This window comes from Taudactylus pleione, unplaced genomic scaffold (genome assembly GCF_031769625.1).
Source record: "Taudactylus pleione unplaced genomic scaffold, aTauple2 ptg000386l, whole genome shotgun sequence".
NCBI classification, from domain to species: Eukaryota; Metazoa; Chordata; class Amphibia; order Anura; family Myobatrachidae; genus Taudactylus; species Taudactylus pleione.
In genome coordinates this window covers 21,074,380-21,080,379 of record NW_028284787.1, presented here as the reverse complement: position 1 = coordinate 21,080,379, position 6,000 = coordinate 21,074,380, and positions in this window count along the sequence as shown.

Genomic DNA, 6,000 nt, shown 5'->3' with positions numbered 1-6,000 from the left:
TTTAGGACTCCAAGAAAGAATTTGAGAACAAGTCCAATCAATATGAGGGTTATGAAGAGTTAACCATGGTGAACCAAGAACTATATCATAGATAGAAATGGGTAATACCAAAAACTCAAGACTTTCTTCATGCAAAGCTCCTACCCTCAACTTCATTGACTTTGTTTGATGCATAACATATCCATTAGAAATTCTAGCCCCATTAACTGCAGAAAGGGAAAAAGAACGAGTTAATTTGACAACAGGAATTTTTAATTTCTGAACCAAAGACAATTAAATAAAATTGCTAGCTGCTCCAGAATCTAGCAATGCAGAAAACTCTTGACACAAAGAACCAAAATCAGGAATGCTCACAGAAATTAAACAATCCTTTTTGAGGGTAACTTTAGAAAGTACCCCTAGTTTGACTTCCCCACCATCAACTAGGGAGGATCGTTTTCCTGACCTTATTGGACATTTAGCCAAGAAATGTTCTGAGGATGCACAATACAAGCACAAATTAGAACACCTCCTACGTTGCTTCTCAACTTCAGACAATTTACCTTTATTCATTTGCATAGGCTCATCAGATGTACTATGAAAAGAGTGAGACTGGGGAAAACAGTTTTTAGAACACTCAGAGTGGCTCCTCTGAACCCCTCATTCCCGCATACGTAGATCAATTTTAATAGTCAATTAAATGAACTCATCCAAATTCTCAGGAAGATCCAGAGTCACCAACTCATCTTTAAGTCTCTCAGAGAGACCATTCCAATATGCTGCTCTTTATGCCTCATTATTCCATTTAAGTTCTGTGCTATAGTTTGAAAACGAACCACATACTGACCAACTGGAGCTGTTCCTTGCATTACTCGCAAAATATCCATAGACACAGCCACTGATCTTCCAGCTTTATCAAATATCCTTTTGAAAGTAGAAACAAAAGCTTGGTAATTAGACATTAAGGCATCATTTCTCTCCCATAGAGGAGAGGCCCATTCAAGAGCAGCACCAGACAATAATGACATTATATAAGCCACTTGAACACGAGAGGTGGTAAAACTTGGAGGTAACAATTCAAAATGAATCTCACATTGGTTGAGAAATCCTCTACATGCTTTTGGATTACCATCATAAGAGGTAGGAGTCGGTAAATGTAAATAAGAAGCAGAAACCCCTGATGTACTTGCAACAGGAATCTTAAGTTCATCAAGACATGTAGAAAGATCCTGTAGACATTGCAAAACTTGAACTTGAGTGTTTTCCTCTACTTCCAAACGAGCGGTCAAACCCTGAAGCACCTGTACCCCAGTAGCCTGTTCCAGATCCAGATTAATTTTTAGATCTGTGCAAACTGTCACGGCTGCCGACACTTGAGACTCCTGGGAGGAGGCAGGCCAACTAGGCACAATAAACTGGGGTGTCTTTAGGTATGACCGTTTCATGAAATCTCAGTCACACAGTATTAAAGTAAATAGAATTTATTCACAGGAGAAATATAATAGCAAAGTCTCACATAAAGTCTCAACAACACTGAGGTTCACATAAGCGATAATGAGTATAGGAGAAAACCCCCCATATATATATTCTTAAACACAGTAAAGTTAATATGGTAGGGAACCCTGAGTCCAGTATGAGACACCTCAGAATGGTATAGGGGAGCTTGTAGTGATGGAGATTTGGAGCAGAGTGAGCCCTGTTATGCAGTGAAAGATGGAGCAGGGTTGAGCCCTGTAATGCGATGAAGTCGGAGCAGGGTTGAGCCCTGTGATGCGATGAGGAAACTCAAAAATAAAAATAAATCTACTAATGAAAAAAGAGATAAAGAGGACTCCACCAAAATATTCAATCTAAGTAGCTATTAACTGATTGAGAAAGATAGAAATGTTCTAAGCAAAGGATTGAAATTTACCACAGTTAATAAACTCAACAAGTTTGAAGCTTATATCAACATACAGAAAATATGAGATATGGTAAGAACTTACCTTTGTTATCTCTATTTCTACGAAGTCCATAGGGTTCCACAGGATACCTTGGGGTATAGGTGATGATGTCAGGCATCGGGCACCATAGAGTTAAGTTTTCAGCCTCCCAGGATGCACTAGGGTCCCCCACCTATACCCCGCCCACGAGCCAAGGCATCTCAGTTACGTTCCAAGCCATAGGCCGGAGGAGGAGAAGGAAGAGAGAGAAAAAAGATCTGGACACACACAAGAATCACATTCTCACCAGAGAGAGACGGAAAAACCGGTGACCAGAGTAAAGCCCATCTGCAGCACAGGTGCAACAGGGCGGGAGTCCTGTGGAACCCTATGGACTTCGTAGAAATAGAGATAACAAGGGTAAGTTCTTACTATATCTCATATTTTCTACTTCAGGGTTCATAGGGTATCCACAGGATGCCTTGGGAATGTCCCAAAGCAGTATCCATCAAGGGTGGGGGACACTCCTGTGCTGAAAGGAGAATCCGCCGCCCGAAGGAAGCATCCTGAGAGGCGAAGGTGTCAAACGCGTAATACCTCACAAATGTATGGACCGAGGACCACGTGGCAGCCTTGCAGATCTGGACTGCAGAGGCACCACATCGAGCTGCCCACGAAGGACCCACAGACCTAGTGGAATGAGCCCTCACAGAGGATGGAACTGGCAGGCCTTCATGAAGATAAGCTTCTGAAATGGCCATACGGATCCAAGCTGCCAAAGTTTGTTTTGAAGCAGGCCAACCCTTTTTATGGAAGCCATAGAGGACAAACAAGGCGTACGACTTCCTAAATGAAGAAGTGCGGTCAACATAAGGCCTTAATGCCCACACAACATCCAAAGTGGCCTCACCCACTGAAAGACCAGGTGAGTTAAAAGCCAGCACAATGATTTCTTCGTTAATATGAAACCAGGAAACAACTTTGGGAAGAAATTCAGTGCGCAGCACTGCCCTGTTCCCATGAAAAATCAAGAAAGGGTGTCTACAAGAGAGAGCCCCTAAATCAGAAACACGTCTGGCCGAAGCGATGGCCAGAAGGAAAACAGTCTTAGCTGTTAGCCATTTAAGATCCACTGAGCCCAGTGGTTCAAACGGCGGTCCCTGGAGAGCCCTCAGGACCACAGCTAAATCCCAAGGTGCCACCGGTGGAACAAAAGGTGGCTAAATTCGGAGAACACCTTGCATAAAGGTGCGCACATCAGGGATTGCAGCAATCCTATGATGGAACCAGACGGACAGGGCAGACACCTGAACCTTCAGAGAAGCAAGGCGAAGCCCATGGTCCAGTCCTGCTTGTAGAAAAGCCAACACTCTAGACAGACGGAACTCCCGAGGTACATAACCTCTCGGTTGACACCACTGGAAGAACGTATGCCACACACGATGGTATACTCTCGCTGAAGACGGTTTCCGAGCTCTTAGCATGGTTCGCACTACAGAGCTGGAAAAGCCCCTGGACCTTAACATGACCGTCTCAACAGCCACGCCATCAAAGACAGCTGAGTCAGGTCCGGGTGAAGACAAGGACCCTGTGACAGAAGGTCCGGTCGTAGCAGCAACCGCAGAGGACTGTCCACGGACAGATCCTGAAGGTCTGAGAACCAGTGCCGTCTGGGCCATGCGGGAGCTATCAACAGAAGCATCCCTCCTTCCTGTTTGAATTTCCAGATTACCCGTGGAAGAAGGGAAAATGGAGGAAACACATAAGTGAACCGGAACGTCCACTGGACGGACAGAGCATCCACCAGAGACGCCTTTTCGTCTCTTGTGTGAGACCCATACACCGGCAACTTGTTGCTGTGCCGGGACGCCATGAGGTTGATCTCTGGAAGACCCCACCTGTCCTCCAGCAGTTGAAAAAACGTCCGGGTGCAGGGACCATTCCCCCGGATGAACGTCCTGGCGACTGAGAAAGTCCGCCTCCCAGTTCAGCACTCCTGGGATGAATACTGCTGATATAGCTGGGAGATTGTGCTCCGCCCAAACCAGGATTCGGGACACCTCTACGAGTGCCGCCCGACTTCGGGTTCCTCCTTGCCGATTTATGTAGGCCATGGTGGTAGCGTTGTCCAACTGGACCTGCACTGGGTGACCTTGGAGAACCCGATGTGCCTGCTGGAGAGCATTGAACACCGCGCGGAGCTCCAAAATGTTTATTGGAAGCTCTGTTTCTGCCACCTGCCCTGGAACAAGTGTGGACCCGAGACTGCTCCCCAGCCCTGAAGACTGGCGTCCGTTGTCAACAAGACCCAATTCACCACCCAGAATGGACGACCCTTGTTGGGATGGGTCGTCTGCAACCTCCAGGCTAGGGACAGGTGAACTTCCGGAGTGAGCACCATCATCTGGGATTTTAGAGACTGAGGCAGTCCATTCCATCTGGGCAGGATCAGGTGCTGCAGAGGTCTGGAGTGAAACTGGGCATATTCAACCATGTCGAATGGAGCCCAGTAACCTCATCGCCGAGTGCAGAGACACTCGGCGGCTCTGCAGACAACTGCATACCCTCAACTGCAAGGCAGAGATCTTTTCCCCTGTCACAAAGATCCTTTGCTGTCCGGAGTCCAATAAGGCTCCGAGGTGCAGAATCCACTGAGACGGGATCAGGGTGAACTTCTGCCAGTTTATCAACCAGCCGTGCCATTGCAGTACCGCAATGGTCAGGTCCAAGTGGCGTAGAAGGAGCTCCAAGTACGGTAACATGCAGACTCCCTGCAGCCACAGGGAAGCCGCCATGACCGCCATCACCTTTGTGAAAACACGTGGTGCTGTCGCCAGGCCAAAAGGCAACACCCGGAACTGAAAGTGGTCATTGCGGATTGCAAACCTGAGGAACTGTTGATGGCATAAAAGAATAGGGACATGCAGGTAAGTATCCTGTATGTCTAACGACACCATGTAGTCCCCAGGTTCCAGCGCCAGAATGATGGAGCTTTGAGGTTGAGTGTCGGACAATACGACCCATTGGTTTCTGCACCAAAGAGAGACTGGAATAGAAACCCTGGCCCCTCTGGGAGAATGGAACAGGCACTATAACTCCAGCCTGGAGCATAGTGTGCAAAACCTTCCGCAGTTCCAAGGCTTTGTTCCGGTCCGATGGCAGACCCGTGGTGAAGAATCGAGATGGGGGTCTGTGCAGGAAGAAGAGGGTGTACCTGTGAGAAACAACCTCGAGTACCCAAGTGTCTGTCGTGGTGACTGACCAACACCGGGCGAACTGCAGCAGGCGGCCTCCCACTTTGGGATCCCCCAAAAGGAGGCCCGGACCGTCAGGCCGCAGGATTGTCATCTGGCTTAGGGGCTGGACGCCTGGTACTCCAGGCCTGCTTCCGGGGCTTGGCCAATTTTTTGGGGCCAGCCTGTTGGGGAAAGGATTGTGCTTTAGGCCTACCCTGGGCCCTATGAGGCCAAAAGGACGACGTACCTGAACCGGAAGGAACTGCAGCAGACGGGAGACATGCCGATTTGGCTGCCGCCAGTGTGGCAGGTCCAGACCAAATAGAACTTCTCCATTAAAAGGCAAAGCTTCCAAGCCCTTTTTGGAATCCGCGTCCGCCTTCCAAGATCGCAAGCATAAGGTGCGATGAGCAGCTACAGCTGCCAAAGAAATCCGAGATGCCAGGGTACTGATATCCAAGGCTGCTTCATTGATATAAGTGGCCGAATCCCGGAGATTGCCGATCAACTCCGTCTGTTCAGCCGAACAGTCGGAATCAAAGGACGCCTCCAAAGTGTCAGCCCAGCGCTCCATAGCTCTGGCAACCCAACAAATGACCATAGGCGGCCTAGCTGCCCCCCCGCAAGGGAATAAATGGACTTTAGGCAGATCTCCACCTTGCGGTCCATAGCATCCTTTAGGGAAGACATGGATGGCATGGGTAATGTGGCACTACAGACTAGGCGTGTCACATGAGAATCCACCTGTGGAGGGGATTCCCACTTAGAAAAATAATTATCCGCGAACGGATAAGCCACCGCCAAACGCCTCTGTGGCTGGTATCGTTTGCCAGGCTGTTTCCATGCCTCCTCTAAATGGTCCA